Raw genomic sequence first — 24,721 nt, 5'->3', positions numbered from 1 at the left:
CGAGGGTTAAAGTGGAGAGCGATTTGGTCCCCGGGATCACAGAGCAAATTAATCTCAAACCTGTGACAGAGAGAGTAAAGGGATGGAGAGCTGGGGAACGATGCTTCTGGCCCTTGTGAGCCAGGAGAGCCGGGAGCACAGCATTCCTTACATGCCTGAACTGGAGCAGGTCTCACCCTTGACCACGATGCTCCATCCAGGACAGATCCCCTCAGGGTGCAGGGCCTCAAACTGCAGACAAGGAGGAGAACACAGCAAAAGTGGCAGAGATGCACTGCCCCACTCAGCCCTGACACTCCTTTCTCTCATTTTCATTATCTTCTGTCTCTCCCCTCCCCACACAAGCACATTCTCTATCCCAGTCTTTTTCCCACTCCTAAATAATCTCAGAGACTCTAAACTGATAAGAAATCAAGTCTCTATGACACCCAGTTGATGAGGTGGGATTTGCTGTCCCCGAGGTCTTTTGTAAAGAGCTGAGCGGGATCAGAAAGCAAAAAATAAAAGAAGAACTTGAATGCCTTCATTGTTGTCAGGACACAAAGATGTTCTGCTTCTCTCTGTGCCTGAGCAATATAAAATCTGAAGCAGAAAACTTAGTGATGCTTTGAAGCAGAGGAACAGGTGTGAAGTGACATCCAGCCTGAGCTCATCCAGTGTTACACGGCTGATTCTTCCCAAAATTCCTGCCTGAGCCCCTGTTCCACGTGCTCTCCCCATCTCCAAGGTTAAATTTGCATAAAATGAGCTGGAAAATGCTCCTTTTTGAATAATTCATAGTTTTATTAAATAACTCATTTTAATAAGAAGTTCTTGCCATTTCACCCCATTAAATTTTTTTTAAGCACTCTAATGATCTTGCATTTCTGAGCATCGCCTCTCACAAACTTATTGCTCACATTAGGAAAAGTTCCCCAGCTTTGACATCTCCGCTGCCAGTTGTGTGCCTGTTTCTCCTTCCTATAGCTCAGGACTTCAACTCCCCTGTTTCTCTCTCTGTCACAAGTTCTATTTCCCATGCTTTTTTGGGATATACATGTTTTTGGGCAGGAGCTGAGACATTTAGGCAGCAGTTAGCAATGACCAACCTCATACCTTCATGTCTGGCTATTTTAGGAGGGCAGCTTTGGGACCCCACATGTGGGCACTGAAAGGCTCTGACCAGATTTCACCCCTGTGAGGCACAGAAGCTGCTGGAGCTGATGAGTTCTGGATTCAAAGAGCACCTGGCAGCACCCAGGTTCATCTTGCCCTGACTTTTAGTTTGTAATCATTACACCAACCCCTGCAGGAGACACAGCACACACAGCAAAGAGCTGTTCCCTCTGCTGCTGGGGGAAAATCTGTCCAATTTCTGGTTACTGAGCATCACAAAACTCATTTTTGCAGTAGCCTGGACCAGACTGACATAGAGGAGCAATAACCCCTGTGTTATTCAGGATTTCTACCTGTCTGGACCTTCTCTTCCACTTTCCTTTACCCACTGTCACACCCATGCTTGTCACTGTCACATTTTCTAGAAAAATTCCTTCACCAGCATTTCCTTCCTGGGAAGCTGAGAAGCCTCAGAGAGAAATGAAAACAATAATTATCTGATTGCTTCTCCTGTGTTTTGCTGCTTTGGAACGTGGTCTGGAGATTGTTTACCACCTGGTCATTGATTGGTTTCATGGGAATTGTTTTAACTTAATGAATTGTTTACCAGCTGGTCATTGTTTGATTGGTTTCATGAGAATTGTTTTAACTTAATGACCAACCACATCCAGCTGTGTCAAGGCTCTGGAGAGTAACAAGTTTTTCATTATCATTCTTGTTAAGCCTCCTGTCTGTATCCTTTATCTTTTAGTATAGTTTTAGTATAGCATTCTAATAAAATAATGCAATATAATGCAATATAATATAATGCAATAATAATATAATATAATATAATATAATATAATATAATATAATATAATATAATATAATATAATATAATATAATATAATATAATATAATATAATATAATATAATATAATATAATATAATATAATATAATATAATATAATATAATATAATATAATATAATATAATATAATATAATATAATGCAATAGAATAGAATATATAATGTAATATAATATATATGCTATGTGTAGAATAATATAATATAATATTACATAAAATAATGAATTAGCCTTCTAAGAGCATGGAGTCAGACTCACTCATCTCTGTCACCCCGCCCTGTCCCCATGCTCACCCGCAGTGCCATTGCTCTCCAGCCCCGCAGCCCAGCCTGGGCACGCACAGAGGGGTTTTTATGGATGCTGCCGGCCAGGATCCCACGTGTGCAGGGATTGGCATCCCCAGGGGGCTGAGCTGTGCTGTCAGAGCCGGGGCACGGCCGGGATGGGGAGCAGGAATCCCGCTGAGCCCAGCAGGGCAGCCCGGTCAGGCGTGCGGGTTAATCCGGCCCTGCTGGTGCTGGGCTGGATCAGGAGCTGTGTGATGGGCCAGGATGGAGCCCTGTGGTCCAGAGGGGTCTTGTCAGAACTCAGTGCATCCCTCCGGGTGTCCAGAGTTGCCAAGTGCCCCGTCGGGGGGCTTGGAGACCTTGGCATGCTGCCCACAACACCTGCGGGTTTGATTTTGACCCCTGGAGCAAGTTGCCAGCTTTGTATGAGGACATGAAAGTCACACAGGTTTGAATGGTGTAATAACAAAATGATCACAGCGTGAAAATGTAGATTTTAGGATTTTTGGTATGGGACAAGATGGAGGAATCTAGGCATGTCTAGCCTTTCTTCTTCTTCTTCTTGTTCTCCATTTTCTGCAGTGATGTTGGCACTTTGGGATTGGTCTAGAGTAGAAGTGCACTGCCTAACATAGGTGATAGGCATTGGGAATTAAGTGTAAATATGTTATACATAGTTTGTAGTATAAAAGGACAACACAGAGTGCCTGTGGCTGCCCTGCTGAGCAGGGGCAGAAAGACAATTTTATAGATAAGAATTAATAAACAACCTCAAGACCGAAAAGTGACGAGTCCAGACTCGTTCTGCAGTTGCGCGGGCTGAAGCAGAGACATCCTGCACATCTCGGGGCAGCAATTAACAACAGGAACCCGAGAGGGTCTGATGTGTGTGAGGCATGAGGGAAGGATGGGGACTCCCAAAGCTGAGGGAGATACCAGCAATCACACCCACCTCAAGGTCCAGAGAGAAGGGAGGTGGCAGAGGAGGAATGGTGCCTCAGACAGGGTTCAGCTACACCCTGACCATCAGAGATTGCTTTTTCTCCCTGTTTCCTTTATTCTTTCTTTATGAGTCACAGCCTGGCCTGAAATGAGCTGATGCCAGCTTTGTCCCAGCCATGTTTCCCCCTCGTGGTGCCCCGGGATGCTGCTGTGCTGAGCTCAGCACGCCCCGGGTCTGCATTTCCCTTCCCTGCTGGGGACAATGCAGGGATTTGGGAGCAGGGTGAGCGAGCCTTTGTCCAATATTTCCTGACATGGAAATGCACCAAGACATGAGCAACGTTGAAATGAATTCCAGTGATGAGGTGTTTTCATAAGCTAGGGAAGGGAGGGATGGTTGTGCATGCCCCCCTTCCCACAGTGTAAATGTCTTAAAACTATGAAGCACTGTCCCCATCTCTGCATGCATGGGAGGATGGGATGGTCCTTGGCTGGTCCTACAGGAATCCATGGCTTTTGTAGACTAAAACCCCCTTAGTGTATTGGTCACATCTCTGATATGGTATTATTTAATGTTTGTTTTATTTCCAGCAGATAAGCAGAATGATTACTATTCCAGGCTCCGCCCTTGTCAGACAACTAAAAATGCAATTCAACAGACATAAAAGCCAACAGCCTCTCTTGGGACTGAAAAAGCCAAGTCCCAGGCCAGGATTTGCCCTTTTGGACTCTCACAAAGCCAAGTCTAGTGAAGCTGAGCTCTGCCCTGTTGTCTGCAGGCTCTGCTGTGCTGGGAGCAGGAGCAGAGCTCTGTGCTACAGATGGCAGCATTGGGACGTGCAAGGGAGCCCTGAGCTGCAGCAGAGGTGCCCAGGCGGTGCTGGAAGGACAGGGACAGGGACAGGACATCCCACTGTTCCTCCTTGGGCGGCTGAAGGATGATGGACATTGGTGTCTCCAATCTGCCGAGCTGCACTTTTCCCCTTCTTATGGCCTGAACCCAATATTGTGTTTTCAGCCCCCAAACCATCACTCCCTGCTCATTTCTGCTGCCTGCAAGGGACTGCAGGTACAAAGGGCTGCTTTTGGGATACTCAGTGGTGGTGGGCAGAACCAAGAAGAACTGCTGTCCTGTGTGTAGGAAGGGAGGGGTCTGCAAGCTAAATAAGTGTGTCCAGTTTATAATAATGATGTTAGTGATATCAGTGGATGGGGGTAAGGCTTGGGCACTGCAGAGCAGGTTGTGTTCAGGCAGGCTCAGCTCCTTCTCAAAGGGTGAGTCTGGGTCACCCCAAATCCTCCCAGAGCCATTTCCCACCAGACCAAAGCAGGGGCTGTGATTTCCCCAGAGCACACCTCTGTGCAAGGCTTCTCCAGCCTTGCTCCTCTGCTGCCTGGCAGTTTTTACACCTCCTCTGCAGCCATTTAATTTCTTAAGGGAATTCCTAAAACTCTCCTGTGCAAACAGGGGTCAGCCTGTGCTCTGGCCATGGTGCTTTAGGAATGTGTGACCCCAGGAAGGGTTTGGGATGTTGCTTTGCTGGCTCTCCCCCATTCCCTTTCCCCCAGATCTATGCTCTGCAATAACCTGGGATCTCTTTCCAGCACTACTGTCTAGTGCTGTGCCAGGGCCTGATGCTGTGAATGCTGTGAATGGGAGAGAAAATACCTATAAAACCTTTGTGAGTGAAACCTTGGTGCCACAGGCTGTGGTATCTCTCTGTTTCTGTGATCTCACACTGCTGTGCATTATGGAACTGGCCAGGAGAGGGCTGGAGAGTGCAGGCAATTCCCTGAGGTGAATTATAACAAAATTCACACATGGTTCTAGCTCTAACTCTCCTCTAACTCTGGAAGGGTCTGGTGCAGCACCTGCTGCTGCTCTGCCAGGGGTCAGTGCTGCAGCCTGCAGCTCTCATCCCTGCTGTAAGGAGACCCCAGGCTCTCTGGCAGGAGCCCCTTGCAGCTGCTCAGCCCAAGGCAGATCATCAGAGAGCACCGAAGGAAAACATCACACCCTGAGAGGTGGCAAGAGAAACAGGGGAAGCTGACACCCTGGCACACGCTGCTGGGCTCCAGCTGAGCCCCCTGCCCCTCATTTGGGGTCAGCCCTGCTAACGAGGGCGGCCTCAGTGCTGGCAGCTTCTGGGAACGAGTGCTTGTCAGACTTTCCATTCTTTGGCCTCCTGTTAGCATGTCCCATCACCCTCCCAGTCAGGCACTGGTGCTGGGGAAGGGAAGAGCATGTTCTCTCCCTCAGCAGCTGTCTGATAGCTGCTGGCTATGGAATTCCGCTTTTATTCTTGTGGATGGTAAGAAAAGGAGCCTGGTTCTGTTGCAGACAGTGCTGTGAATGAGACACATTGAAAAGTGAAGTCTCTGCCTCTCATTGCTCTTTGGGTGGAAAGGGGAAGGTGATTCCACCCCTGCACAGGGCCATGAACCCACACAAGTGCAGCTGAGGCCAAGGCTGGAGTTGTTGCTGTCCCCAGCCCAGCTCCTGCTCCCCGCTCAGGACTTCCCTTCCTCGGCTTTGAGGAGCGGGGATGAAAGGCAAGGAGTGCAAACACAAAGCATGCCTGGTTTATTTTATTTATGACTGGCCTCTGCTTAAAAGGAAACCAGCATTATCAGTCCCAGCACTGCCAGGTCAGATGAGTAAATGAAAGAGAAGGGTTTCGTTTATGACTGGGAGCTCGAGTTTGCTCTTATAAGGGCATCCCGCCAGGCACGGCTGCTGCCACTGCTGCTGCTCCTGGCAGGGGTGGCCAGGTCCAGCCAGAAACTCAACCAGGCTCTTCCAGAGGTCAAAGCCCTGAGGCAGAGAGTGGCTGAGATCAGGTTGTACCTACCCCTCCTTCTTTGGCTTGGGGCGGCCACATGTGCTACAACACAGCATCCCTGCAGGCAGCGGATCCCTGTGGGTCCGTACCCATACCTGCTGGGTGTTGTCCTGCCAGGCTTGGTGAACCTGACCTGCTCAATTCCCCGGGGAGAAAGTGGTAAAACCATGTCAGAATAGGTCCCTTTGCCCTCACCAGTGACTCCTGCTGGAAAGGAGAGCTGGGTTTGGGTCGTGGCTGGTGCTGATCCCAGTGCTCCAGCTCTGTGAGGTGCAGGCAGAAGGTGAACACAGCCCCTGGCACAGGCTGCTGTTTGATGCCTGGGGTTTTCAGAGCCAATATTTGATGATCCATAAATAATTGCCCTGTTGTATATGCAGGGACCTGATTTATCCTGCTCCTTGATGATACCTTCCAAACTCCTCAGGAGACATCTGTCTGCCTGTTCCTGGTGATTGATGGAGGAGGAGGAGAGCTGGCACTGGGCCCCGTCGTGCTCCTCAGTCAGTGTGTGGGTGTGCTGCCTGTCCCTCCACGGTGGCTCAGAGCTACAGCAATGACAGATCCTCAGGGGAGGGAGGTTATGTATGAACTCTCCCTGCTCACTTTTACGTTGAGTCCCTGGTTCCTGAGGAGCAGCATCAGCACTGTCAAATCCCCCTTCATTCCCCATTGCTAACTCTTTCCAGCTCAGAAGTGCTTCCCAGGTGAGGTTTGTCTCTGGAAGCCATTCTTCCTCAGAGTCTGAGCAGCTCTTATTCCATGCTGAATGATTTACTGCCCCAAAGCAGAGGGGGAGGACGATGCACACCACTGGAGGGGCTGCAGCCTGGCCGTGTGCTCTGCTCCTGCTCTCAGCTGCGAGCACAAGCAGCAGCACAGCCATCTCCTGCTGCAAGCCCCGTGCCAGCCCCCTGGCCAGGGAGCCCACATGGCAGCAGGCCTGAGCACGGCCCAGGAAGGGCACTCTGCGCACCCCAAAGCCTCACTCGTGCCCGGGAGCAGCGCGTGGGCTGGAGCCCAGTCTGAGCCCGCAGGTGGGTCTGGAGAGCGTGCAGGGAGAGGAGAGCCTGGAGCAGTGGAAAGAGGGAGGGAGGGAGGGAGGGAGGGAGGGAAGCAGCCTGTGAGGTTTTAGGGATGCTCTGGGGTTCAGGGAGCAGCCACAGGTGTCTCCCATGTGCTGGAGCCCTTCTGGCTATTGGCAGGTTTCGAGAGGATTGTTCGGGTCTTGGAATTTGTGTAGCTCTGCTTTTTCACCATTTTCTACTGAAACTTATTATCATAAGGAGTGCTAGGTTCTGACATCATAAAAACTTTTCCATGCCCTTGTTTGATGTCCTCATCACACCTGAAAACATTTGTCCCACAGGCTGCATCCTGGACAAGGTCCAGTTTGGGGTCAGATGGTGACTGGCACTAAAGGGGGCAGAGAAACTCTAAAAAGGAGAAAACAATGAAACCATCAGCATCACAAACATCTCAGCCTCCTCCAGCCAGTTGCCCAGCCCTGAGTGACCTTTCCCAGGCACAGAGAAGTGCAAATAATACTTACCCAGGAGGAAGCTGTGCCAAGGCCAGAGCCAGCTCAGCCCCTTCCCAGCAGGAGCTGTGTCCAAGGGCCACCATCCGTCAGGGTGGCACAGATAGTGCTGCCTCCAACCACGATGAGCAGTTTTCCCTCCAGGCAGATCAGTGGTGGTCAGTGCTGGGACACAATAGATGGCATCATGATGGGTTTCTGGAGCTGTGGTAGAAGTGTGAACCCCACCCCAAGGAGACACCAGGGAGCTTAGAGGGGGCTTGGAGGCATTTGTTGGGGAGGAACTCTGGGTTTGGTCATGAAAAGGCTTTAGGGACTGAAAGGCTTGCAGCTCTGGGAGCCTGAGCATGTCCTCCCTCCTCCTCTGAGTATTTGACCACTCCTTGCACCACCACTGCTTCCTTCTCTTGGTCCTGTGGCAGTGAGGCACCAGCTCATCACTGCCCTGCAAGAGAGGGACAGTGACAGCAGCAGAAGGGATGTAGGGTCCACTCCCCATCCCAGGCTCTGGGAAAAGGTGGAATGACACAGGGAGGACATTTTCAGCCTGGCAGGCTGTGGCACACATCCAAAGGTACCAGCAGGACCCCACACATACGTGCCTCAGGCCACCCAGTCAGCAAACCCCAAACCCTTGGGCTGGGAGCACTGGTCCCCTCCAAAGGGCTCTGACCTTTGCTGCTGGTGGCTGAGCAGAAGTGCTGGCTGTTGCAGCAACCTCCAAGAGGCAGCTGGGGGAGGAGGATGCAGCTTTTTGCTATTTTGGAGAGCAGGGAGGAAGAGGAAGAGCTGCTAACAAAGAGCGAAACTAGAAAAATGACGACGGTGACAAAAAAACCTTCTCCCGTTTGGGGAACCAAACGCATTTTTGTTTCCTGGTGTGACAGGGATAGCTCAGAGTGAGAGACACAGCAGAGGCTGAGTGGCAGCTCTCGGGTCCCAGGGTGAGGGTGGGACTGGAAAGGACCAGAGGCCCCATGAGCCCCCTGACCCCTGCCCTGCACAGGGGCCAGGAGCTGCCTTTGCCTCCCTTCTTTGCCTGGCTCCCCTCCATCCTCTCCCCAGCCACTGCCCAGGAGCAGCTGCCCTGCTGTCGCACCAGGCAGGAGCCAAGGAGGTGGTAGCCAATGGCACCACATTTTTTTGGAGATTTTGGGGCTCAAAGAAGTGCTGAGGAATGAAGAGGGGGTGTCGCAGACATCTTTTCATTAAAAATCCTTTCTTAGGATTTTTCTTCCTGAGAAGCTGAGAGGCTTCAGGAACAAAATGTAAACATGGATTATCTGCTGCTGTGGAATGCAACAGGTGCATCTGTGACTGGCCCCTCTTGGATGTTTATAATTAATGTCCAATCCCAGCCCAGTTAGCTTGGACTCTCTGTCTGAGACACAAAGCTTTATTATTGATTCCTTTCTACTCTTAGCTTAGCTAGCCTTCTGAGATGAAACTTTTTCTTCTATTCTTTTTAGTATAGTTTTAATGTAATATATATAATAAAATAATAAACCAAGCCTTCTGAACATGGAGTCAACATTCTCGTCTCTTCCCTCACCAGAAAACCCCTGTCACCACCATCACAAGGGGGAATCATGGCCCTCCCTACAGCCATGTCTGCTGCTGCCCATCCTGCTGCTGGCTCCTCTGAGGCTGCAGGAGCCACAAACCCACCTTCCCCTTGAGAACTCTGCTTCTCTCTGCCCCTTCCTGCTGCAAGACTCATTCACAGACAGTGAAATTGTTCTAGAGACAAACAAACAGGCCCTGCCCCCTAGGGAGCCTGTGGTCAAGACCAGGAGATGCCGTGTTGCTTGGTTTCTTCTCTATTTTCATTTTGGCTTTTAGACTTGCAGATGGGCTCCAGCCACAAAGTCTGGAGGCAGGTCCAGCTTGCAGCCAACTCCTGGCTTGGGTGGAGGCTGAATCCAGGCTGTTGATTCAGTCCCTCTCTATTTCTGGTGCTGGCTTTATACGTAATTTGATTCTATATAGTTATGGATAGGAGTAAGTAGAGCGTGAGAATTTCAGCACGGGAGCTGAAGGGACGCTTTGTGAATGAAACATTTGTTAGTGCAAGGATTCAGCAAGAGGAAGGGACACAAACTGGCAGGAAGAGCACAGTGTGGGGGATGGAGGGGTCCAGCAAGGGGTTTAATCCACAGAAGGCTCCACCCAGACCCACCCACACTTTGGCTGCAGTTTGCTTGCTCACAGAGCAGCTCTGGGAGTTGGGGTTGAATCCCATCTGCATCTCAGTAGCAGCTCAGGAGAAGCCAAGGCACGCTGAGGAGCTGAGGACAGAGCTGCAGCTCCAGAATGTGCTGTATCCATCTTTCCCTGCTCCTGCCATGGCTGGTGGTGTCTCCAACCCCTCAGGCTCAGAGGGAAATGCCATTTGCTGCAGCCAGGGGCAAAACTCCCACTGATGGTAAAGGACAAGGACTGCAGGGGTTTGGCCTTCATCTCCAAGAGACATCTGTGGTAGCTCTGACCTGCCTCAGCACTTCATCAATCCTGGTTTGTGCTTGATGTGGATTGTAGCCTGGGGAGATGTTATCCAGCCGTGACTCTGCTCCTCACATCCTCTGCTGCTACTCCTCCTCCTCCTTCAGATCTCTCTGATGGGAGAAATTATCTTGTTTTCTGGAGCTTTTACCCAACTGCAAGGGGTTTTCCAAAACATCTGGAACAGCTCATGGAGCTGGAGTGGAGCATAATGCTGAGGGTGGAAACAGGGTCATGGAAACAGAGGCACCCTGTTAGATTAATGCTTGGGAGCCACGCTGGGATGGGCTGAGTTCAAATCCTCACCCCACTCACAAAGGAAAACAGCTGGAAACTGAGACCCTCCCCACACCACCACGTGCCTCAGGGTCCTGCTGCCCAGGAGGAGCCAGCAGTGCCCACCTCAGCACAGGGATGGGGCTCTGCAGGGCAGCCTGGGTGTCCTGGTGTCCCAAACCCTGGTGTCCCAAACCCTGGTGTCCCAAACCCTGGAGTCTCTAAACCCTGGTGTTTCAAACACTGGAGTCCCAAGCCCTGGTGTCCCAAACCCTGGAGTCCCAAACCCTGGAGTCCCAAACCCTGGTGTTCCAAACCCTGCTCCTAAATTCAGGCTGTGGGAGGAGCTCTAGAAAGAAGCCAGCATTTTGCAAAGGGCAACGAGGCCCCTTGGGTTATTTGGAGGCTGCCAGCTTGGCATCCCTCACTGCTGGAATACTGAGATGGCTTTGAATACAAAGCAACATGTAGTTAATTAAAAGAGGGGTGTAACTGGTGCCAAGCCCAGAAAATGATGAAAATAGACCTCTGCTAACATCTCCATTTCTCCATTGGACTGATAAAGAGGATCTTGTCAATGGCACAGCCTTGACTGTGTGGTTTGACTTGGCATCAGCCCGTGGTACAAATAGAGCTGGAGTCTGCTGCTCAGATAAATTGATAAATTCTAACAAAGCAAAGCCATCAGAGCTCACCCGATGGGAGGACAAACGGGGATGGGAGGTGCAGCTGTCCTGGGGAAATGTGTGGGGTTCACAGAGGGGTTGCAAAGTGATTGGTGCTTGAGACTCCACGGTTTTACCTGTTAAGGGAAAAATAAAACCCCTCTGGTAGCACTTTTAGACAGCTGCTAAAAAGAAACCTGATCACTCAGCTTGGTACAAGCCAGAATTGCCTTTTTTAGTACAACCACGAGGAGATTCTAGGAAAAGGGAAGGTGTGATTTATAGGATGGGACAACCTCTTTCTTGGAAACAAAAATATGTGAAAGCCATGGCAGAACCACGACTTTTAGACTCATTTTAGTGGGACACCCTCTAAAAACGTTTCTGTGGTGCCTCAGGGGTAATTCAGGCTCCTCAGATTTGTGCTTTCACTGCAGAAGCTCTGCCTGTGTCCCATCAGCCGTGGGGGGGTGAGGATGGAGGGTGCATTTCCTGTGGCTGTGACAATGGGGTGAGAGCAGGGAGGGCCATGTCCCAGCTCTGGTGTCCCCTTGCCAAGAGGAGGGTGGCACACTGGGAGTGTCCAGGAAAAGTGCCTCAGAAGTGATTCAGGGCCTGGAAATGTTGCTTATGCAGACAGGGTGGAGAAGCTCGGTTTAATTTGTATTATTTTTTGTTATTTATTTTAGCACTATACATTGAAAAGTTTTGGCTGATGGATGATGATATCCCTAAATATCAGGATTGAGAGGGGAGAGGGTTTCCTGGGCCAACAGGAAAAACTGGATAAAATCAAATGAATGAATACAAAAGGGTATAACTTTGGGCTGGAATGAACATTAAGGTCATCTGAAAAACTCAAATGGAGAGTGAACACCCCATCCCCCTGCACTGACTGCCACAAAATCTTTCACTGCTGCAGAGAATATTTGGGAGTTCAGGGTGAGGGATTCTTGCATGCTGAGGCTGTGCCTCCACCTGCCAGCCCACAACAGGCTCTGGGTTTTAAACCCAGATTTAAACACTGATGGCCTCAGGCTTTCCAATCCAGGCAAGAAAACAAGCTGTGAAAAAAGTAAACATGTCACTGAGGTATTTTCCTTTCAGATGGGTTGATCTTTCCGAGCTCAGAGAAAGGACACAAGGAAGCTGCTGTCAGACATGAGGATACTAACCTTGACTTCACAAATGTGTGAATAATGTTTGCTGAACTTTATATGTTATTCCAGAAGAAACAAAACAAAACAAAAATTAAAAAAAAAAAAAAGGGAAGGGAAAAGTTTTCACTGGACTGTGGCAGATGTGATCCCCTCAGGTAACCTCACTGCTCAGCCCAGGCTCAGCAGCTGCTGTCAGCACTGGCTGCATTTGCCCTGGCATGCCTGGATGGAATCCTGGTGGGATCCAAAGCTCATTTTGAAAGGACTGGTGACCCATGGGGCAGCTACCCCACCTCCATCCCACCCCACAGCACCCATGGGCTGCTGCCACAGGGATGGGCTCTGTGCCTTGCCCAGGGCACAGACAGGACATTGTTTGTGCAGGACCTCCCTCAAGTGCCTTTGCTGCTGAGCTCCCTCTGTGGTTTCCTGTATTTGAACCCCTTATCTGGTATCCTGCCACCAGAACATGTGCTTGGGAGGGTGAGTTTTATGGGTTGATAAGGTTTTATTGCAGCCAGACTTATTGGGGGATGTCTGAAATGAAGAGATGGGGAGCCTGAGGAGATGGGGTCCAGGCAGCTCCAATTTCTCCTAAACTCAGTAGTCTGGATACAGGTTTTAAGTAAAACCCAGGCAGTTTTGAGTCCAGCTCAGGCATACCTGGGAAGGTCCTTGTCAGAGAGCTCCAGGGCAGTTGTAGTTTGTACCTGGAAATTAGGTTTCATTGAAATATTCATTTCCATCCCCTGGAAAAGGGAAGCAGCCACAGGGCTGTGGTGTATGCTGTACCCTACCCACACACCTGAGGACCCCCTCAGAACCCCAGAACAGTGAGGGCTCCTCACTGCACCCCACCAGGCCATCCCACCAGGTATAGGTGCAATATCTATATCTATATCTATATCTATATCTATATCTATATCTATATCTATATCTATATCTATATCTATATCTATATCTATATCTATATATCTATATCTATATCTATATCCATATCTATGTATTGCACCCTCTTCTGCCTCAGTTTCCCTCTCCACTGCTCACACCTCCATCACAACCTTCCCTCCAACATGGGCCAAGTTCTTCTCTTGGCAGCAGCTTGCATTTAACTTTTTCTCTTCCTTAGCATCAGATTAGAAATAAATTAGGCTGGCCAGTAATGACTTTGCCAGGTGCTGGCTGCTGCTGCACTCCAGCTCTGAGTGTCCTTTGTGTGCGTGTGTGTACAAGCGACCAACAATGATTAAAGAGCCTTTATTAGTCCCATGACTGAGCTGTAATAGGAAAACCCTGTGTCCTTCCTGCCAGTGAGCAGCTCTGCAGGAGTGCTCTGTCCCTGCTCCTGCGCTCAGCAATGCTGTGGCCACAGGGTTAGAGGGTTTTCTGATCTATTTTACCCTAAGGGACACACAGGGAATGTGATGTCGGACATGGAGATGGTTGTGTGTGGTCTCCTCAAGCTCTTTGTGGTCCCATGTGTCAGCTCCCATCAGTGTTGCTCCCTGGGTGCTGCAGGGGACCCATTCAGTTCCCTTCCATGAGCTGGTGCTTCAGCCTGACCCTGCTCATGTCCATCCAAGGACACAGGGTGATGTGGAGGCTGCAGTTCTTGGGAAGGGATTTGTTTGCAATGATTTGAACCAATCTTCCCCTAAATCCATGCTGTGACCTGACCTCCAGCACAGAAACCCCCACAGCACTGCCAGGCATCCTGGTCCTCCTGATTGATCCATCAGTCTAGCAGAAAAATTACCTTCTAATAAACTTCAGCTTGCCCTTACCCAACCAAACACACCAGAACCTTTCCAGAATGTCTTTTACCTCTGAGATGGCAGATACCAGCAGCCACACTAGCTGCAGGCTGAATTTCAGGGCATAAACAGACATCTTCAGGACAGATATTGTCAGCCACTGGCTATAGCTGTGCTGTTGGCATCCCTTGGTCCCAGGGATGTGTGACTGCCCTGGACCCACCACCGTGGAAATGAATTAGGGACTTTTGGGAGCTGGGATGTGCTGTGGGAGCATCAGGTCACACAAACAAAGCAGCCCAAGTTACTGCTGCTGTCTCTGCAAGAAAGCACCAATTATTTCGGTGTTCTGGGCCAACAGATACAAACTGTGGCCAGACACAGAGCCTGCCCTGTGGATGTAAATCTGTCAGGAGGCCAAGTGATGGGGAAAGGGCTGATTTTTACATTTTGGTTGAGACCTCTTCCCAGCACAGGGCTTTAAGCTGGTGGCTCACCCCAGCCCCACCACATCTCAGCAGAGTAAATGCTCTGCACTTCTGCCAGCCTGCAGCCAGCCAGGGGATGCTGCAGGGGCATTTCAGGGGGCAACTCGAGTATTGCAGCGAAGAGAGAAAACAGAGCAAGATATTTACTTTCCTCCCCCATAGCTCCGCTCCTGTGGCATCCCTTCAGAAGCTCCATTAATAGCAGAAGGCAAACACAGGGAGTGGGCTGCCCTTTCCCCTGGACCTGCCCCCTCTGAATCACACTGGGCTTGCAGCATTTCCTGCAAATGCCCCCCTGGGCCCATCCCGCCCTCCTGCAGGGGCTGCCATCCCTGCCTGCATACAAAGGAGGTTGCATCATAACTGCTTTTTAAACTCCCAGCCTTTTGAAGTCAACGCCAACGTTTGTTTTTACACCTGATCCGAGCCAAGTCCCTTGTTCTGGTGTTTACAAGAGTCTCTTTGGTGAGCAGGAGCTCACTCACCTTTATAACAGTCAGGTTATCTCAGCAATGTTTGTCCAGACTGGAAAGAACCTGGGCTCTTGAAGAACTGAAAATCAAAGGAATTCTGGGCTCTAGAAGGACCGAAAATCAACGTCATGAGAGACACCAAACAACAGCTCTGCTGGAAGGCTTCCAGCTCTCTCTCCAGCCATGTGTGAGATTGTCAGAACTCCCTGGAGGGGAAGAGACATATTTTGAGGATTGACATCCTTTAGAGGAAACAGGGAGAACCTCAAAAACAGGGCCTTGATCTTCATGGGGCAGGGATGGAGTTGGCTGCACCATCACTCATTTCACACTCATGGTGCAGGAAAAGATGCTCAGACTGGGCAGGGACCCCCAACATTCCCAGGAGCAGTGGGTTTGAGCAGGGAGTGACTGTTCCTCCACTTTGGGGCTCATTTTGGAGCTGTGTAACCCTTGTGACAGTTCTGGCCATGGCACAGCAGGGCACTCCCAGGATCCCTGGCATTCTGTGTCCTCTGCTGAACATTTACAGCACAGCAGTTCACAAACACCACCCTGGCCGTTCACATCACCCCTTTTTTCCCCAAAAGCCACCCAGCCAGGCTTGGAACACACAAATCCCCAGCGCAGGGCCGGGGCTGAGCCGGCAGCAGAGGGAAGCACCACCCGCAGCAGGAGCGCAGGGCTGCGGAACCTCAACCCAAATTCCTCACCGAGGGCACGAAGCAAAGCAGGCGCTCCGGGCGAGATGAAAGCCGAGTGCTTAATGCAGCAGCATCTTCCCCCAGCCGACTTTCCAGTCGCGGCTTGCACGGGCTTCCTTGCGGACATCTGGCAGATGCGCCGGGAGAGGAATGCGATGGGTTGTGCAGATGGGAGGTGCCGCGCTCAGGTTGCAGCCGTGGGGCAGGGAGTCAGTGTTTTGTTTATAAACACGGGCAGGATGACTAAGATAAGAAGGGGATGGTAATTAAATTAAATTAAGGCTCTGGAAGTCGTTAGATGAGCCTGAAAGCATCAGCAGCCGCTCGGATTCCTGGCTCTGCAGAATAGGGGCTCTCTGTAATGGAGTATCAGGGGATGTGCAGGGGGGTCTTTCATCAGCTCAGCGGGAGGAGATGGACACAGTTCTATCCAAACAGGGGACACAGAGGGGAGCCAGGTAAAAATGAAATACCAGAGCATCAGGGGAGGAGGGGAAATCCACAAAGGTTCTTCCCGTTCCCCTGGGAAAAACATTCCCAAAGCAGGGATGTGTGACAGTGGTCACAGGGGTTTTCAGGTGAAAGGAGAGATGAGAATGTTGACTCTATGATCAGAAGGCTTGATTTATTATTTTATTATATATATATTACATTATAACTATACTAAAAAGAAAAAGAAAGGAAAAAGTTTCCTCAGAAGCTAGCTACGCTAAGAATAGAAAAGAAAAAAATTATAACAAAGCTAGCTCTCTCAGACTCTGTCTGAGATAGCTCAGTCCTTGATTAACTATTAATTATAAACATTCAAGATAGCCCAATCAAAAATCTACCTGTTGCATTCCACAGCAGCAGACAACCATTGTTCACATTCTTTTTCTGAAGCCTCAGCTTCCCAGAAGAGAAAATCCTAAAGAAAGGATTTTTAGTGAAAAAGATGTCTGTGACATGGATGGGGAACTGAGGCACTGTGGGATGAAGGGGTGAGGTTCCCACCAGGATTTTGGTGCAAAGAGAAGAGTTTTGCAGAACTCAGTTGGGTTGTAAATGCCTCTTCACATCCAGAGCATCTCTGCAGATGGTTTGAGCCTCTTGGTGAGAAGTGGGAAGCAATCAGGTGAGAGCAGATCAGGAAAGGCAGCCCTGACCCAAACTGTCTGGGAGGCATTTCTTGGCTGAGGCAGTGGCAAAGCCTGTCAGCCCCCACAAGCTTGGAGAAAGATGACTTAGGAATTGTGACGGCAGAGATGCAGGTTTTGGATGGGTTTCTGTATCCAGCATGGAGGCTGCAGCTCTACCTGTGTTAGGTCAGAGAAAATGATGCTCAGAGCCCAACAAACCCACCCAGCACTGGGGGCTTGTGGCTTCTCTTCCCAGGGCTGCTGGTTTGCTGTGAGATCCTGTGCCTGTTTATTTTTCTTTGCTGCTTGCAGTGGCCCTGATACACCTCCAAGCCTTAAATGCTTTCCCTGCTGCCCACACGGGGTAAATTGGTCCTGGGAGCTTTCCTGCCTCCATGGGAAGAGGGAATGGCCTGGGAAGGTCTGGATGCTGAAGGGCAGGCAGGCTGGGGGGCTGGGGCAGCTCGGGAGAAGGATGTTTCATGGACATCTGTGACCCAGAGACCAATGTCTGCTGCTGTCCCAGCTTGGGAGCCTGGCCCCAGAGTACATGATGCAGAGACATGCTTTTTAGCTCAGCAGGCCTTTCAGCCTGCTCTCCTGGTGCCAGCCCTTTGCAAAGGGGAAGCATGGAGGAAATACCAGCAGTCCTTGCAGCATTAATCACGGCCAGGATGATGAATGCAAATAAAAATGCTGGATCCATGGACAGGGGGAGAGACCCTTTTCCCACCAAGTGTCTGCAGGGTGCTGGTTGATCAAAGCTGGGCTGAGGGAAAGCTTCTGTCTCATGCAGGTGCCAAGGGGAGAGCAGGTAACTTATTGGTGGCTGCATGTTTCTAATTGGTGAAGGAAGGACCCATAGCAGCCCTCAGAGCACCCTGCTGCCACGCTCCTCACACCCTCCTTAATCTCAGCCCAAGGAAACCATCAGCTCAGTCCCTGCCAGGAGCTGCAGGAAGGTGACAGCTTGCTGTGATGCTGATGGAGAGCAAGGCAGCACCCCAGTGAAGAGGCTGGAGCAGCCAGAAGGATGGATAACAGCTTTTGGGGGTGTTCCTGCAGCCCCACCTGTGTGGGCAGGTACATCCCATAGGGAAGCCAATGCATTCCCACATGGATTCACTGGTTTGTGGTGACAAATGCTCTCCTCTTTGCCCAGCAGCCCCCACAAGGCCTCTTTCCTTCCCTCAGGGCTGTGGGGAGTGTGCTGGTGGCTGGGAGGGACAGGAGAGCACGGGCTCAGGCTGGCATCGCTGCTCTGCTCCAAGAACAGCCCCCATCTGTCCAGGCTGCTCATGGCTCAGGTGTGCCAGAGCTCAGGGCTGAACCCAGCTCCTGGCACAGCTGAGGGTGCAGTGGGAGCTCAGCAATCCCTGAGAAGCAGGGACTGGTCCCTGCCACCCCTTCCTGGTCAGTGGGACACCCCAAAGGAGATTTCATTGTTCTGTCCTGTGGTTCCTGGGGCAGGCTGAGCTCCCCATGCAGCTCCCCAGGGGACAAGCTGATTTTCCAACCTCTGTCTGGGGCTTTGGGGACAGCATGTGCCAACTTAGGTCCTGCTGATCTCCCCAATTAGTCTCCCATCTCCTTTTCTGCTCTTCAAAGCACTGAGCATCATTAATCTGTTTGGGGGATTAATGCCCCATGAGCTGGGGAGGCCGGGCCCTGGCCCTCTCACACACACAGCCCTGCACTCTAATAGTTTTTGCTGCCCCTGTCACAGCTGTTAAGGCTACAAAAGCCCCGAGTAATGTGATCTCCCAGGGCCCTTGTGCACAGAGGCCCAGGCTCTCTGGACCCTTTTGAAGGCAGGAATGTGGCTGAGCATGACCAAGTTTGTCCCAGCCATGGCCTTGTGTTCTCCTTCCCGACCATCCAAGCAGGAGTTAACTGTGCATGAAGAATTGGATCAGCCTGTGGGACAGCCAGCCCAGTGCCCCCATTCCACCCTCCCAGCTCCCATCACCACAGAATGTCTCAAATTCAGGGCTGAGTGGCCCAAGAGCCAGGAGAGTGTGCTGCAGGCACTGATGGGCACAGAAGGGTTGAAACCAAATTTAGGACAATAAACTTGGCATAGATTGCAGACCTTTTCCCATGATTGTTTTCTCAGGAGTCAATGAGTTGGACACTCTGCAGGAGAGGTCTGACACAGCCACAGGTATGTGCCATGCAAAATGGACCAGATTGCTTGGGGATACAAAATGCATCCTTGTGTATCACTTAGCAGGAGCCAGGGGCTTCTCCAGAAGGAAATGGAAAGAAAAGAAAAATAAAAGAAAGAAATGGAAAATAAATGGAAAATAAATGGAAAATGGCCACACAAGGCACAGGAGGGTGCTGGTTGCTCTGGGGGCTGTGGGAGCCTTGCTCCAGGTCTGAATGTCCTTTTCCCTTCCTCCATGGCAAGGGTCAGAGAGGTGCGCTGGCTCTCAGTGCCCTCCCTGGTGCCCAGGGCTGGGGTGCTGTGCCCCACGAGGAGGGAGCCCAGCTGTTGTTGGAAGCACTGTCTGCTCCAGCCTGGATTTCAAAGCAGCTGCCGGCTCTTGCCTCGAATCTGAGGTGGCTCAGTGGGATTGGGCAGCTTTGTAACTTGAAACAATGGGGTTAGGGGGGGACTGTGCCATCAGCAGCCCCAGCCATACAAGGAAAGAGGATCCCACTGTGTGTGCACAGCCCTGCATTCCCCATCCTCCCCCTGCCCGGCAGCCCCAGCATCACCCAGTGCCCCCAAAGCAGAGGCCAGAGGACACTGAGATGGGCATCAGGCACAGATGGGACCTGTCCCTCCTCAGGCTGTTACAGGTGGGGTTTGGGTTTCTCTCCCTCTTGTTTTCTACACAGTGCTGAAACTCAACGCCAGGGCGGGAGATGCTCGGGGGAATTTGCCACGGCAGATGGTGGGGAAAGAGAAAAGGGCAGAGCATGGGGAAAAGAGAAAAGGGCAGAGCACAGCACGCTGCCTGTGGGCACGGGAACACAACACCCCACGAGGGAGTGTGCAGTGAACAGCCAAAGGTGGGCAGCCTGCAATGAAAGCTTTTAATGCCCAGGGCTCTCCTGCCTTCCCTACACTCACACACCTGCAGGCCAGGAACAATCCCGCTCCCGACGCCTTCTTCCTTTCTTTTTCTTGCTTTTGCTCTCTTCTCCCTCTGAAACAAAGATGCTTCTCCAGATGCACTGGTCCCCATCCAACAGATCCCTTTGTCTTGTCGCTTTGAATTATATTTTCTTTGTCTGCATTAGCCATCCTCCCAGGCTGAGCCCTGGATGTCTCATTAGGAGGGAGATTCTGGCCAGCGGTGCCAAAACTCCTCGCAACGCTGACGCAGAGGGATCCTTGCTGGAGGGAAGATGCTAAAAGCTAAATCTCAGCCAAAGAAAGACTGCAGGATGAAGTCAGAGTGGAGAGATGATGCCCGAAGGGAATTAGGAAACTTCGGGATGATTTTAGGATTATAAAAGGGATGAAGAAAAATTACAGGAGCAGAGCCAGAAGACTTCTCACCCCAAGCACAGAATTTCCCATCCCAAATGAGGCGCATTGGCAAATGAGATTCCTGTGGATGTTGTCCCCGGGGAGAGGCACAAGGGCAGCCCTGGGTGATGACAGCTCCTGCTGTCCCCTGCTCCAGGGCAGGGCCCTGAGTCACATCCCTGGGTGGGATGCCCTGAGCTGCCAGGCGGGTCCTGTTGAGCAGCCCAGCTCTGTGGTGACTTTACCCCAGACCTCAAAGGGCATCTGGGTGCTCAAACCCAGACTCATTCCTCCCCACTGGCTCAGTCTGGAGTAGAAAAAGAAATGAGCTCTCCCCGCAGGCCTGCCCTCACTTAACTTTGCAAGAGGAAATTTTCCTTGCGAGCTCCAGGGATTGCAGGACATTTTTGATGTGAGGGAGATATGGAAAGCAAACCTGACCTTTTCAACCAGAGAAAGGCTGTTTCCCCACAAGTCTGTGTCGCAAAAAATGTTGGGTTTTATTTCCCTCCCAGCGCTGCACTGAAAACAAACATCCAAACTTCAGACTTTGCTACAAGGCACAACTGTGTCACAAAACCAGCTCTCAGCCATTTCTATCCGGCCCTGCTTCCCTGTGCTGCTCTCTGCAGGCTCAGGGAGAGTGGTGGGATCAGCCTGGGGAGTTTTTCTGTTCCCACCAAACACCTTGGCTAGCGTGGAGTCCTTTTACTGCTGGGATGTAACTCACACTGTGCTTGTTTAGCACACACACCAGCTGCCTCTGTTCATGCTACTGCTCTGAGAACCAGGGCTGAACTTCCCAAGTTCACAGGAAGATATGGGCTCATTTGGGGACCTGGGATGTAAATCCCCTCCAACACTGCATATATTTGCATCTGCATCTGATTTTATCTCCCCTCTCACACTGCAAGATTCCTGTGCCCTGTCATGTTGGGGAAAGGAAATGCATCCCTCACAGGTTGAGTTTGGGATTCTTTTTCTGCTGTTGGTGACTGCTTTATTTTTATTGATTTTTAGGGTCCCATAATGACCAAACAAATGTTTTTTTTCCATCAAACATGATGGCTACTGCTCAACCACCACGTGTCCCCCAGACCAGCATCATCTGGAGTGGCACCACCTCCTCAGGCAGCCACGGTGTGGCACATGCATGGAGCAAGCCCTTCCTCAGCCACTGTGCCTGTTTTCCCACTTTGGGACATAACAGAAGATCCTTTCAACAACATTTCCTTTGAAAAATAATCCATCTAGCTCTGTTTTTGGAAAGTGCTCTGTGCTCTGCACAGGAAGAAGTTAATTACTGTCCGGGGGGTGAGGGCGTGTGTTCTCAAATGTTTTAAATGTTTAATTTTCTTGAAAGAAAAACCATCTCTGATCTCTGTTGGATCCTCTCCCTGTTTACACAGAGGGTTTCTATTAGCAGGGCCAATGGTACATCCCTGACTGCCACGTCCGTGTCCTTTCCTCCTTCCCTGCAAACAGGAACCCCTCCCAAGGGGGTGTGCCCCACCTCTCTGAGCCCCTCTCTCCAGGGAGCAGGGAGGGCCCCAGCTCTCCTGGCAGTGTCTGCTCCAAGCACTGCTCCATCCAGACCCTGAGCCCTGGTGGAATGCTCTCTAACCAATGCAACTTTTCCTTTCCTGCCCATTTTCCAGGAAGATGCGGAAAAAGTGAGGTGGGTGACCCCTTCCTCACAGCCTCTTCCAGCAAGGAAGATCAAAATGTCACTGAGACATTTGCTGGTGGATCCAAGGCAATCTCTGCTCACATCATCTGGGGATGGACCATGATGATGAGGCATCCTCAGCTATTTCAGATGAGGTTTTCAGGCAGAGGGTGCCCCACAGACATCCCTGTGTCCCCATCGTGGAATAGTGTTTAGATCAGGGACATCAGGAGCTTTGCTTAGTCCCAACCCCCTCTAATGTCATTGTGGCTCTCTCCTACATCCCCTGTGCACCACGGATGGGCACAGGCTCCCAGGCCCACCCAGATGACCCCAGTTGTTGGTCCCCAGCTTGTTGAGATCCTTTGTGGGTGCTGAGCTGGTGTGGAGGTGCTGGGGAGGTGATGGGCTCTGTGGTGGGACAGCCCTGAGTGCCTGGCCATGGACACCCAGAGCTGGCCATTCCCTTGGAGAACTGATTTCCTTTTGCTGTTGCTGCTTATCTCAGCCCTGCTGGTGCCTGCAGTGCATTGTCAAGGGTGCTGATTTAATGCTGATGAGAGGATTATGAGAATGACCATCAGTGTGGTAATACCCATTTGATTTTTAATTTATCACAGTAAGGAAGAGGTGACTAAGTGGAAGGGCTGGGGACAGCGGTCAGGGTGACCCAAGTGTGCATGCTGTGACATTTATAGGCTGTGCTGGAGACTGAGGTGGGCAAACCTTGTGGGGATTTTAGAGGTTGTTCTGTGAAGAGTTCAGGGCTGGGGCTGTCACCTTCTGTAAGGAACCACCACATGAACCATTGTGCGGGGTGCATGGTGTTCTCAGGGTGTGATCCACTTCCAGAATCTCTAGATTAGTGTTTAATGAGTGGGGTCCCATGAGAGAGCAGATGGACAGGGCTTGCTCTTTGTGCACATGGAGGGCATTAGTTGTGGGGCTGCTGAGAAATGGAGAAGGAGTTTGGCACCTGATCGTAGGGCAGGGGGAGCATTGGGCAGGTTGAGGTGAACAAATGGGACCCTGAAGGCTCTGCATCTGGGCTTCACAACTCCATCTCCTGGGATGACTTCAAACCTCTGCCAGCCTTAATTTTCAGCTGTTTTCCTGTGGGCCACTCTCCCAGAACAACTGGAATCTCACACCTGTGGCTTGTGTTCTCAAAAGCGTCCTGCAGCAAGCAAAGCCACAGCACCCCTTCTGCAGCAGGCTGGGTGCACAGTGCAGCTCTGTGAGCTGAGGAACTCAAGTTGCTCCTCTCAGCTGCCCTTCCACAATGTCATCCCTATTTTGGGCTCCAAACATCCACCTGTGTTCAGGACAAGCCAAGCTCAGTCCGCAGCAGGCAAACCAGGCTGGTGCACTGACTCCATCTGTGTCCCCTCACCAGAGTGTGGATGGCAAAGAAAGCAGCAATGCTCATGGGAGAAATGGGAGATGGGGAGGACAGGAGGAAGAGGAGGCAGGGCAGAAGGCCGTGCTGGGAAGGCTGTGGGGGCCGTGTGTGCATCCGGCCAAGCCCACGTGCTGCTCTTCACACTGAGAACCGCTGTGGCTGGAGGAAGGGGCTGCCTGGGGAGCTCTCAGCCTGGCCTCTGCAGGGTCAGGGCTCCTCACAGCTTTACTTTGGCCGTGGGGGCGGCAGCGATGCTTTGTGGCGAGCTGTTGTGTGGCTGGCGGGGCTGGAGGAGCACCAGAATGACTTTATTTTGGAAATATGTCCCTGTGGAGCACTCAGTGTCCCTTGGCTATCCCAGCCCAGGGCCGGTGGAGCCGCTGGGACCTGCTCCACTCACAATTGTACTCTCCCCATCCCTTATGGCTCTGCTGGGAAAAGAGCTGGCGAGGAAAAGAGCCAAGCCCGCGCGCGCTCGTGCTCCCTTTGGCACGCCCGAGCCAAAGGCTGGCTTCTTTCTCCCTTTCTTTTTCCTTTCTTTACTCTTTCTCACTTCCCCAGGTGCATTTTTCAGGTTGATAGTGCAGCAGAGAGGATGAGAACGTGGTGGGGCTTTGGCCGGGACTGTGGAGGGAGGGGAAGCAGTGTGGTGGTGCTTGGCAGTGCCGTGTCTGCTGTCGGGCCAGCTGGGTGCCAGGCAGGAAAGGGCGTCCCCAGCCCTGCTTGGAAAGGAAAGGGATGGGGACAGAAAGGGCAGAGTGGCGCCCGGGGAGGGTCACACCAGGTGGGAGAGTGCCCAGCTCCCCCCGGGCAGGTTGTGCCCTTCAGCCCCACCGCGGGCTGGAGAGCGGGGCTGGGGGGACAATGCGCTCTTGAATCTGGCCCAGAATAAACAACCTTCTGCTGCTGGAGAAAACAGCTGGCCTGTTTTCCAGCCTGACTGGGAAATGGTGGAGCCTTTTTCCTCTGGCCCTGTTCCAGCAGGGAGTTGCGGCCGCATTAACCCACTCTGGTAGATGGGAGTGAGGAGCTTGTCCCAGGATTGGTGCTGGCTCCTGGGATGGGACAGAGCTTTTCCCATTTGGTTTTTGCTTTGGCACTGCCACATTTCATGCTCTTATTGTGTTGACCATGGGTCTCCTTGGATGCTGTTGAATAGGAACCCTCTGCCTCGAGTCCTCCTGCTCTCTGGAGGTGCTGGAGACCAGCTGGAAGAATGAACAGAGCTGGAGATAGGTCTGGATGTTCTCACTCAGCTTCCCACAAAACAGGAGTGAGGTGGCATTGCAAACCATGGGGTGGAAGGAGAGCAAAGAGCAACCCACACTTTCATGAGGGGCTTATCTTTAAGGAAGACACCCAAAGAGCCACCAATAGAATTATTGTAGCTAAAACCATGTATTTCCCTTCCCTAGAGTACATGGCAGCCCCATGAAGTCCCCGTGTGTTTGCACTCTGGAGCAGGGCTGAGC

This window comes from Ammospiza nelsoni, chromosome 17, assembly GCF_027579445.1.
Source record: "Ammospiza nelsoni isolate bAmmNel1 chromosome 17, bAmmNel1.pri, whole genome shotgun sequence".
Lineage (NCBI taxonomy): Eukaryota > Metazoa > Chordata > Aves > Passeriformes > Passerellidae > Ammospiza > Ammospiza nelsoni.
This window is presented reverse-complemented; position numbering follows the sequence as displayed.